Below are 12,580 nucleotides of genomic sequence, written 5' to 3' on the forward strand. Positions count from 1 at the left end.
AATGAGTCTGTTTCGTCCACTTCTGTCGTGCTGATTTATATTTTTCCTCTGTCTGAGATGATGTTTATTATTCTGAATTCTATATCTGATGTTTTTTATGACAAAGACTTTGAATACACTCATTATTATTATTATTCTATTTCACAGTGACAACATATATGACTATAATAAACACTAAAACTAAAAGAGATTCTCATGTTGTAATGACTTATCATGAAGCCACTGCAGGAGAAGGTCTGATGTGCGGTTTGCTGCAGATGTGAGGTTTGATTTTGATTTTGAATTTCATAGGATTTTAGACAAATATAACAATATTTAACACATCTTTTATTTTGTTGTTCAGCTTCAGTGCCATCACAAACAGCTGACTCATTATTTACTTTGACACGACTGAAGTTATCATCTCTGTCCAAGAGCTGTGAAGGCCATCTCAGCTCTCGGAAGAGCAGCCAGATAAAGCAAATGGTTCTTCTATGTTGAATAAGCATTAAGTGATTAGTAAGAAAGAGGAAGGGACTACCATACTCCTGATGAAGTGGGAGCCTTTATTTGTGACTTGGTCGAGTACTGAACATCTTTACTTACACAATTAGATGAGTTGAAACTAAAGATAATACAGCCTATCAATTAATATAAGAGTTTGCATGTTCCCCCGGTGCTTGTGTGGGTTCTCTTTGGGTACACCGGCTTCCTCCCACTACCCAGTGAAGGTCAGGTTCACTGGTGGCTCTAAACTGTAGGTGTGGGTGTGAGCATGAATGGTGGTCTGTCTCTGTGTATCAGCTCCTGGCCAGCTGTTGCTTGCAGGTCTCCTACACATCTGTGGACACTGTGGCCTGGCAATAAACCAGTGTGTGTGTGTGTGTGTGTGTGTGTGTGTGTGTGTGTGTGTGTGTGTGTGTGTGTGTGAGAGAGAGAGAGAGAAAATAATCTCTTGCTCTATCTGGGTTGTAAGCAGAAGTAGGAAAGCTACCCTCAATGTGTAAACACTTGTAAATCTTTATATTACTGTTGTGTATGCAGAGGATTTCACTCTGTAAGCATTTTAAGAATACTGTAAGAGGCTGATGAAAATATACTCATCAAATAGCATCAAAATAATGGTTATAATATCTACACAGCTACAAAATGTAATATTATCACTATTATATTATATAATATATAATATCAGGGAAAAATCTGAATGGAAGAGCCACAATCCTCTGTTTCATGAAATCAATTGTTGTTATCAAAGGCCTGTCAGACACGTGTTTGTTATATTTGTTGGAATTGTCATAACAGTCAGACAGCAATCAAGAAATGTAATAGTTAGAAAAAACTGTGGCTCTGGCAGGCCTGTAGCACTACAAATAAAATGCATTATTATTATCCTTATTATAATAAGATAACCTGCACGTCTGCCTACGTACACCCTGCCCATGTAATCACTGTGATGGTCAGAGTCTTAATACAGGCTGTCCAGACCTACTGTTAAAGCTAATGAGCACATGAATGGCAGAGGAAGTGCAAATCTGGCTGCTGTTGTTGGTCTGTGACCTTGTGTTTAATTTCAATAAAAGGTCAAAACAGTTCTTATGAAAAAAGTCTTTTGTCTGTGATCCCCTTGTGTTTGGTGTACGATAAAGAATTTCTCACAAGCAGACGCTTTGAGGCTGGCAGAGAGGTGCAGAGCATGGGCTGCTGGCTCTTTACATGCATCTCTGTTGTGCAAAGGAGAAATGCATGTACAGATTTGTCAAAAAGGCTTGTTTGCCTTATTGACATTCTTTTAATAATGACCATGATAGTGTAGTTTGAGCAGTGTTTCTTAGTTGTCTAAACCTAAACACACACTTTAACTGTGGAGGTAAAGCTAGTGTGGTCACAGGCTAAATTGGCTCAGTTCTTTAGCATCTGCATTCAAGCAGATGCTAAATTAAGTGGAGATTGTTAATTTGAATATAGCATAGCATAGAATAGTACAATATGATAATAGTATAATAAGATATTTATGTATATACGCATAGATTATATATATATTAATGTATGTATGTCTGCATCTATGTATATATAATATATACATAGAATATGCATCAAGTTTTTGAAAAAGGAAATGGCAGTTATCTTATTTCCCCCCTTAGGTTGAAGGACTCGTGGTGTATATCCCATCCTCACACATTTAGTTGGAGACTGAAGGTGAGTAAGGTATTTCCAAGGAACAGCACTGACCTGAGACTGATAACAGACTCGCTCACTGTGGCTCATTGTCATTGTGCAGTAACAGTATCCCTTCATCATAGAGTTGTTAAGCTAAATATAATGTGTAGCCTACAAAATGTTACCAGTCTAACATTTACCCTTTTGGGCTGACAACAACAACTCACTCATGGCCATGAGAATCAAATGTGAGTGGTGGCCTTATTAGTATGGCTCATGGGAAGAGATGGGAGTGAATAACGCTATCTGGCTGTGACGCAAGCAAACACAAGGAGTAAGCTCTCCCCTCCTGCCTTATCAAGCCCACTGTGAACAGCTGTTACTATCTTATGGAGTAAAAAGGCCAGAAACTCTTCCTGCCCGAGAGGAGGCCTTTCAAATACCTTATCAAGTTTGAGCCAGATTAGCCTTTACCCGGAGGTGCAAGTTAGTTTCAGCTGGAGGACTAAGTTGATGTGCAAGTGCAATGATCAGCACATCAAATTGGTCATCTTGATTTGCCTAATCATCCTGGAATCAGAAATGCTGCATTCTTACACTCTACTGAACACCACACTTGCTGCAATCACTTCTGGGCAGTAACACATTACAGCGTATGGACGTATATATGATAATAATAATAATAATACATACAACGGACCGCTGCAACACATAACGAAGGATAATGAAGTTAGCGCTCTCTCCATCTCTGAAATGCTTTGCTGATATGGATGATATGCATTTAATGTCATCCTCTCTGTAAGACTCTGACTCTTTGAGAAGACCTGTGATGAGCCAGAGTTATGAGTTTTTGCCCAATTACACCAAAAATAAACTGCCGAATGAAGCTATTAGAGAGACACAGAATCATAACTGCAATCTCTGGGCACGCCAACAGGATCTTATGTTAATAAATGTTCTACATTCTTTATAAATCCAAAAAAGTCACACATGCAGTCCAGGTTGTTTGGACTGTTTGGAGTAAAGCAGCCGCCCCTCTGATAAATCTGGAGCTCTGTTCCAGCTTTCTAAAACATATTATTTCAGGAGTTTTCTCTGTCCTGTCAAGATTAGAACTACAGTTCTGAGTTTTGCTGCTTAAATCTCCCACAGTATTTGCTGCAGTGACATTACTGCACACGTGGAAATATTTACAATGACTGAGCCTCTCTAATCATTACAGGAACACTCAAACAATAAAGAAATCACCTGGAAAGCTTGTGCTGCTCAACACCATTTCAAAGGCAATACATAGTCGTTATGGTCGTATAAATGGTGGACTAGTTTGCCATTCCAAACATGGCTCCATCTGTCTTCAGCTCTACAGCTGACATCCACCCTGCCTCACTGTGTCTTTTAGTTTTGCACCTTCAACGCCTCCGCAGCACACATGAAACCTTTGTTCGTTTGTGTTAACCTTAGTTTTAAGTCTCTTGGTGGACTCCCTCGCTGTCACATTCCCTGAGCCACTCAGTGACAACGCTACACAGTGATAAGTTTGACAAAAAAAAAGTTTGAGTCTGATCTTATTTCACATTTTGTTCCTCGCAGTGAGGCTACAGTGTACTGAGTCCATCTGTCATGTCTGTATTGTCTGTACTGAGCTTCCTTATCTGCTGTGTTCATGTTTGATTCAGCCAGTGAGAAAAACTGGCCTCCGACCACCTGCTCAGCTTTGTTGGCCTCCTCATTAAACCTGCACCAGTGTACACACAGGGTCCACACACACATTCTGCATGGACAGCGCTCGCTTGTTCAGGAGGTGCTACTGTGTAAAGGATTCAACATTTTGGAGGGTGGCTCACAGTTAAAAGTCAGCTGTTGAGGGCAAGTGCAAAGAAAATGTGAGGGCCCAGACACCATCAGTTTTAAGAGATGTTTGATCCCATCGTAGCCAAACAGAACTTTGAAAGTGAGTCTGAAATGGGAGACTTTTTGTGAGTTTTAGTTACTTGAAATGATCTTTTGCTCTGCTGCTCTGCTGCAGATCTCCAACCAGTGCCATCTTCAGTACACTTGTGTAGTTTGTGCTCTCTCCCGTTTACAGTCAGGGACAAACATGTCTTGTGGTTTGAGGCACAGCTCAACCATGGCATCAGCTCTGCCTCTGGCTGTTATCTGTTACATAAACCTAATGCACCACTGTTCTGCACAATGAAAGATAATGAAGTGAGCAGCTTCATCTCTCATTTTATTGCTTTTATTGTCGGCCTCGTTTTTAGACTCTGTTTAATACATCACTCAAATATAAACTACTGAGCTTTGAGAAAGATATTTATGCACGAGACACAGAATTGTAACATAACTTTTTTTCCACTCTCCTATTTGCTAAGATTATTTCCCCTCACTAGTGTGTCAGTTGTGTGTGTGTGTGTGTGTGTGTGTGTGTGTGAGAGAGAGAGAGAGAGACACATTGTTGAATTGTTGGTAGCAAAATACTCTACAAGGCAAATGGAAAGCAACAGCAGGATTATGCATACATGCCTGATTGTGGTTTAGATTAAATGATTATTGACACTAATACATTTAAATATGATTCAATGCTCTTTGCAACTTTTACTTAGTCACCAAAAATTGTTGTTATATGATGTTGTGTATCATCATATACACTCCTCACTAAAAGTCAGGGATGTTCAGCTTCCAGGTGAAATTTCAGGATGAACCTAAAATGCATTCTAACCTTTCCAGGTGAACTTAATGTGACCTTCTCTAAACCTTTGAATGCACATGTCCAACTGTTCAGTGTCTCAGTACTTTCTGCACCAGCTGCTGTTCTCTAACAAGAAGCTTAACAGCAACATTCACAACAGGTTTGATCCATGAATCCACCAATACATTTCCTGCTTCAGTTAGAATTGGTATTTAAACAGTCCTCCTCATCCTGCTGTTCACATTCTGACATCATGAGACCAAGACGACACCTAACAGTTGATCAGCAGCACCTCAACACTGGAGGCTTCAAACAGGAAGTCCTCAGACGGAGGTGTTCACTGAGCTTAGAGGGTCACAGAGTGTCATCAGGAGGTTGGAACAGTGATACAGAGACTGGAAGAGTCACAGAAAGGAGAGGAGTGGACGTCCTTTGGCCACGTCCCAATTTATTGAGACACTGAACATGTTTTGTTGTGGTTTACCTACCACTGTTGGTAGATTTTCTTTCAATAAATTGTTTAAGATGAAGAAATCACCAGTACATGCTTCTACTTAAATGTCCTACTTTCATGATATAATATCACTGTAGCATTCACTTCTTACATTTTCCATATATTTCACCTGAAAGTCGAATATCCCTAACTTTTAGTGAGTAGTGTATGATGAAAATCATATTTATCACATATATCACATTCCTGAATACGTCAACATAAAACATTAGTGCCATGGTAACCTTGTTAGAGTTGCTGTAATTGGAGTGTCTAATGTTTGGCTTTAGTAAACCATGTGAGGCCTGTAGCTGCAGGACATGGTCAGTCACCTCCAACCAGCTTTACTTATTAAACCACACACTGTCTCCTGGTCTAGTTAGGGTTAGGGTCACAAAGACAGTGACCCAGTGTACAGCAGACTGTGATAAGTGCTCAGGTGCACTGTTCAGTGTTATGTCTCGTCAGGTTTGTTAAGTTTTTTTGTTACTTCCTGTTTTATTGAGGTGTTCAACTTCTCCCTCTCGTTTCAGGTCTCTTGACTTCCTGCCCGTGTGTGTTTCCCACTCCTGTGATTGTTTCCACCTGTGCCCCCTCCCTGGTGCATATATTGTCTGTGATTTCCCCCCTTGTCCTGTGCTAGATTGTCTTGTACCCTTGTGTCAGCGTCTCTAATCAGACTTAGTGAGATTTTTTGAGTTAGTATCAATTTTTTCCCCCCAGTTTTTTGGTGCCTTGTGCTGGTTTGTATCTTGCACAACAGTGAATTGCAGCTTCTTTTTTTTTATGTGCGCTTCTGGTCGTAACATTCAGATTAGAGAGGATATAAACACACAGATTACTGAATGTGACCAGGAGAGAGTCTATCATCATCACTGTAAACATTTTTTGATTCAGCAGTGTGTCAGATATCTCTGTAAAGATAAATGGAAATCAAAGCTCAATGCTTTGGCAAAATATTTTCATATGTTAAATCTCTCTTACTGTATTTCTTTCTTTCATTTCAACATAACAATGTTCCCAGTCAGATTCAGCAAAATCTCTGATACATTTGATCAGCACCAGAGTCGACGCCCCTGAATTGCCATACAAGGCCGCCTGTTTCAGAACTAACAACCGTAGGTGAAACCATAAAAACATCCCAGCGTGATATCATGATAGAAATAATGAGAGGAGACACGACATCTAAAAAAAATGTCTCACAAAGTGACGGAAACAGTTTGCAGTGGTAGAAAATGATAACAGTGTGCAGAGAAGGAGGCCAAGCTCTGCTCATGCAGGAGCTGTCTGATGCATCTGACTTTTTGAACTTGTGATTTGTCTGGGATGTGTGAGTGTCGTGCTTTTGGACTAGAGACATGATGAAAGCCTGACATGTGGGACAAGGACTTTGTGATTAGTCCTCTCTAACATGTCCAGACTGTGTGGCTCTGAGTGACGTCCCGATCCGGTCTGACCATTATCACATTTGACAGCACAGGATAAGGGACACATCAGGCTGAAGAGATAGGACACTGACATCAGTCATATTATTTTGGGTGCTTTGACATCCTGTTTCACAACAAACTAACCGTTTTATATCTTTGGTATTTCTAATGATCTCCTCAAGCATATTGCTGCACATAAAGGAAGCTTGAACCATAGACAGCTTGCTGTGTGGTGTTGAATTGCTCTAATAGGCTTTTCCAATGAGTTTTTTTGCTGTAGTTAAAGTTTTAAATGAGTTTGCTGGTGTGTTTGGAGGTATTAAACTTGCTGTGCTCAGGTCTCTAACAAGGGTCAACAAGCAGTTAATGCAACCTGTCTAAAAGTGTGACATGGGGGCACTTCCATGAGGCATGTATGCCAGGTACTTGCATGGTTCAGTATCTATAAATGCCGTGAGAAATAATCTGCACTGGGTAAAACAGCTCTGTGTAATGTTTTATTATTTTTTTAAGTTGTATTTTCCTGTTGGAGGAACATTTGAATGTATTTAGACATTTAGAGAAGTGCAGACATGAGAGGTATCTTTCTTATGGAGGGCACAACAGCTGGATCTATATTCATAACTGCCTGCTACATTTTCCTCTCACAGATCCTGTTACCAGGTTGTGCAGTGTTGTTGGGGGTAGATCAGTTGATCATAACTGCTTTGTTTCAATGACCTGACATATCTGCATGTAGCGCAGGGATCTATTTCAGCTAATGGCTGTTGTTCTAAGTCAGCAGGGTCAGACAGGTCTGGTGTCAACCAGAGGGAATATTCAAGTCATTTTGTTTTAGAAAGACTATCTACCTGGATTTTGTCCTCCTCAGTGTCCTAGATTAAGTTAACCTGGATTTAGCATGAATGAAAGTCTGGATATCACTGCAGTAAGACTGTTCTGAGGTTGAGGACTACCTCTTCCCTTGCACTTATTATTACAGTAGCATTCACGTTAACATTATGACAGATATAACTGTTCCTCCTCTACTAAAACTATCCATGTTTGGATCATGTTGGCTGTATTATCATGTTGACCTCGTTATCAAATGAAATGACTGTCAGTATCCTGCAGCCAGAAAAATAAACAGTATGACAGTGAAAGCTGATATCAGGCTGGCCATCGTGTTACATACTGTAGGTTAAATATTGTACAGCTGATGTGACCTAGTTCAGTTTATCAGAAAGGATGTGATGAGTTTTATATCACTGAGCTGACAAAGAGCCAGACCTCCACTGATCCTTGTGATCCTTTAGAGCTCAGCAGTAACGACTTCATGAGCTTCTTTGATGATAAAATTCTAACTATTAGAGACAAAATTCATCACCTCCTGCCCTCAACAGGCTCTGATTCAACCTCACACTCAGGAATCGTGGAAACAGCTGATGGGTTTGATGTGCATTAGGACTGTTTTTCTCCAATTGATCTTCCTGAATTGGCTTCAACAATTTCCTCATCCAAACCGTCAACATGTCTCCTAGCCTTAATTAACACGTCCTTACTGGATATGATCAATCAGTCTTTACTAACAGGCTATGTACCTCAGTCCTATAAAGTAGCAGTAATTAAACCTCTCCTGAAAAAGCCTACTCTTGATTCAGGTGTGTTAGCTAACTATAGACCTATATCCAACCTTCCCTTTCTCTCCAAGATCCTGGAGAAAGTTGTAGCTAATCAGCTGTGTAATTTTCTAAACTCTAATAGTCTATTTGAGGATTTTCAGTCAGGTTTTAGAGCGAACCACAGCACAGAGACACTGGTGAAGGTTACAGACCACCTCCTTATGGCATCAGACAGAGGACTTCTCTCTGTCCTGGTAACATCCTGTTACAGAGACTGGAACAGTTCATTGGTATAAAAGGAATTAAATGCCCCCTTTTAGTGTCTTTTTGACATAAATATGAGACCCTGCTGTACCTAGAGACCCTCAAACTATGAGATGAGACCATCTTTTCATTTTTCCTCCTCCTCCATCTTTCACTAAATGTGCATGAAAACATTTGGCTCCCTTTATGATGTCATGAGGGAATCTGTTGAACATGTGACGTCCTCCAGCCCTTCAGCAGGCCGACTGTCCCGACTCCCCTGTTTAACCCCCTGTTTTTTCAGGCTCCTGGCAACACAAAGATGTTGAAGGTGAGAGCGAAGCATCAAACTGTTGTTTCTGTAAAATGGAGCAGTCTGCGTTGATAAAAATAATGTGTTTTTTGAACATTAAAACCATGTTGGACCTTGAAATACAAGTATGAGCTTCAGAATAAGCAGAATATGTTTAAGAGCATCTGTGTTCAAAGTTGGAGTCCATTTGTTTTTGTGTTGATTTCATCTTTTTCGTCTTCCACTTGGTTTAATTCTCCTCGTGTTAACTCCTTGTGCCGTCTCTCTCTTTTCTTTTCTTTTCTTTCTCTCTCTCCTTCAGCTGCATCCCACTCACCAAAGTTGTCCTATTCTTCAAACAGGTTGAAAGAAATGTTGAAGTCACTCACTGCTGAATGTGAGCATGTTGAAGTGATGATCTCTGACTGTGTCCCTGTAGCTCATTCAATGTAGCCATCACACTACTCAACTACTCAGTAGATGTCCTGTAATGTGAGTATTCACCCGTTATAATGAACAAGGGTGTCCCTTAGGGTGTGCCTTATTTCTCCTTTCACATGTTTAAGGAGCCCCTTAACATGTGTTAGTGGTTCAGGCTCACACATGACTCTTGTCTCTCTCTAAACACTAAACAGATCAAAGTATTCAAACTCTGAATGAAGCCTAACCACCTCACACACATTAAACAGGCTGACATCTGCTGGTCTGGAAACTGAAACCACGACACAGCGACGTCAGAGATGACTCAGCTCCTCTTCTGCTCTTCCTCTCTAAGGAAAATATTAGTGGATGTACGGTTCACGAGCTCATGAACAAAAGCAGTGATCCCTCCCAGCATCACATTCAGGGGACAGATGATGCCAGATGAATCCACTAGAGGCCCCCAGTGTTCACCACTGTGCACCCATAACATCCTTCACACACTTCAGACTGCCTTGAAAGGTATCTAAGGGCTTTCATGACATGATATTCTACAAAAGAAGCAGCAACATGCTGGAATGACACTTTGACCGGACACTCAGGAACAGCCCTGTTGTGGGAATGTCTCTTGGCTTTGCAGCTGGTCACAGTACTCAGTAAACCTGCAGGGATTTTAGAATATTTTTCACTAAAGTTTTAGATACCGTGTAAGCGTAACATCAACTGAGGACTAGATGATCATCACCACCTTTAAGGCCTGCAGTGTGTGTGTGTTCAAGGCCCTGAAGACTTAATTTCTGTCTCTGAGTGATGAAGTGCTGCATGAACACACCGTTCTTTGTGCTCCTCTCACTGTGATGTCATGGACTTTAGTAGTTGAGCAACATTTGTTGAATCTGATGGCAGTTGTTGTGTTGGTTGTTCCTGTTGAACAGTTCTGATCAAACCACATCCTGAGCCATGTCTTTAAACTCTTAGCAAATGAAAGATGTTTTTTAGTAATGAGTATCTACCATTCAGGGGCTGTAAATGATACCTGCTGCCACTTTACATCAGCATGTTGCAGGATATTTGATCCACACATGAAACAGCAGAGAAGAGCCATTCTTCAGTTTTCAGTGATAGCATTCATTCAAGGGACAAATCCAGATGCAAAACTACATGTAAAATGATACTTGTGGGTGACAGAACGACTCAGTAGTTCATATAATATTATCCTGTGGAACTTTTAACCCCTTGAAGGTCCTCAGAAATAATCACGTTAAAGATCCTTACACACATAAATGTGTATGCATAAAAACAAGCCATAAAAATGTTAAAAATCTTTCTTTTTTTTAAATTTTTTTTAAATAGTTTTTTAGACCAGCATCAGCCCTAATCATACATATCAAATTTTAATTAGTTTTTTAAAAAATTAACCCTTAAATTGCCATGTTTTTGTCATGATGCGCATCATTTTATGGTCTAAAATACACAAAAAATACATGAAAAAAATGAGAGAAAAATGAGAACTCTGAAAAATTCACCATCTTGCAAAATTAGAAGCAATATGCATGAAAAACTGATAAAATATGCTAAAAATAAAAATCATAACACACTAGAAAGTGCTGAAGACCCTCAAAGGGTTAATGAGAAACCGAGCAGTTATTTTGTAATGGTGGCAACAACACACTTCTTTTCATCAGCTGAACAGGAGACAGTTAACAGTCAGTGTACCTGGGCCCTCTGGGATTCTGAGAATTTATTTGGCAAAACGAACGGAACAAATAATATAATTCATAACATTTAGAAATTCTTGGAACAAACCAAAGTGTAAACTGCAGCATCTAACTATGCATGTGTGAAACTGACTGTGTCTGACACACTGACACAAAGAAATGACAACCAAATATGTTAGCAATTGTTTTATGTCCACATCAACATTTTAATTAAGGTCCATTTTAACTTCCCAAAGTATAGCTGTTCAGTTATCAGTGGAGTCGACTTTCTCTCCACCACATTCCTGCACTCTGCAGTAAATCTGCCCACATGTTTCCTGCAGCAGTGGCCCTGCATTCAAGTCAGAACATCCTTTGACACCCAAATCTATTTAGCTCTTCTTTTCTTCGTCAGTATAAGGGATCCAATTCAGAACTCCTGCAGTCCTCGGGTCCAGTGCCTCTGATGTCACCCAGCGACACAGTCAAACCTGCCCAGGAGGGAACAGCACTGCCACACAGACCGGAGCTCCACTCTGTCCAGTGTAAGTGGACTGTTTTATCTTAAATCAGGCAGGACGGGGCCTGAACTAACACTGTACATGTGGTGACAAGGCATGCACTGTTATGTTCAAAGTTTTGGTTAGTTTACACACCAAGCTGGTGTGTGTGAATATTTCATGTGTAATGAGCCTCCACCCATCAGAACTTTAAAGTTCCTCTGTTTGGCTGTGTGACAAGACTGAAACCTGTCACTGTATTTTTACATTTCCAAGACATACGTATGTGCACACACACACAGACACACACAGACACAATCTAACCTCTCCCTGACCCTAACCCTAACCTTAACCATCATCATACTAATATTTTCACACAGTTTTGTCAATAACATCAACAAGAAGTGTGTAATACAAAAATACACACACACAAATCCAGAATGGGGGTCCAAAACGGAGTTTAAGCTGTTTTGCACCTTCTACTTTCATTTAGAGGAGAAAGAGGAATTCATTTAGAGGAATCGTTTACGAGACAGGAATCAGTGAACAACTACGTCTTTGAAATGAACTGTGTGAACTTCTTGTCTTTAGAACTCGGTCTCTGACATTTATTCCCTTTTTTCCCTCGTCAGTAACTTCTTCGTGAATCAAGCGGTGTTCGATCCTGAGAACAGTGCGTTGGGAGTGAATGATGTGAAAACAAAGAAGCTTAAAGAGCTACTGTGAGTGGGTAGCACATGGATATTAACCCGCCAGCGGCTAATGATGGTGTGTTTGTGAACGATCCCATTCATTTCAACAGCTCTTTGGTACCAATCAAGGGAACTGGGTCGTACAGTGCTGCCGTCTTTATTGTTGTGCCCAGGTTTCACTGCCTGCACTCCATCCACTCCTCTGCACATCAACACAGAGAACCACCCAGTCGCAACTGGTACACGTGTCATGTGACGTTCAAGGCAAAACAACTTTATTTACTTTACCTTGATTCAGATACAGGGGGTAAATTCACAGTAGTAAACTGACAGGCGAAGCAAAGGGATGAGGCGCCACCTTGTGTAATGTGTACAGTGCAGATCACTGACATT

The sequence above is a fragment of the Pempheris klunzingeri genome, chromosome 11 (genome assembly GCF_042242105.1).
Source record: "Pempheris klunzingeri isolate RE-2024b chromosome 11, fPemKlu1.hap1, whole genome shotgun sequence".
NCBI classification, from domain to species: Eukaryota; Metazoa; Chordata; class Actinopteri; order Acropomatiformes; family Pempheridae; genus Pempheris; species Pempheris klunzingeri.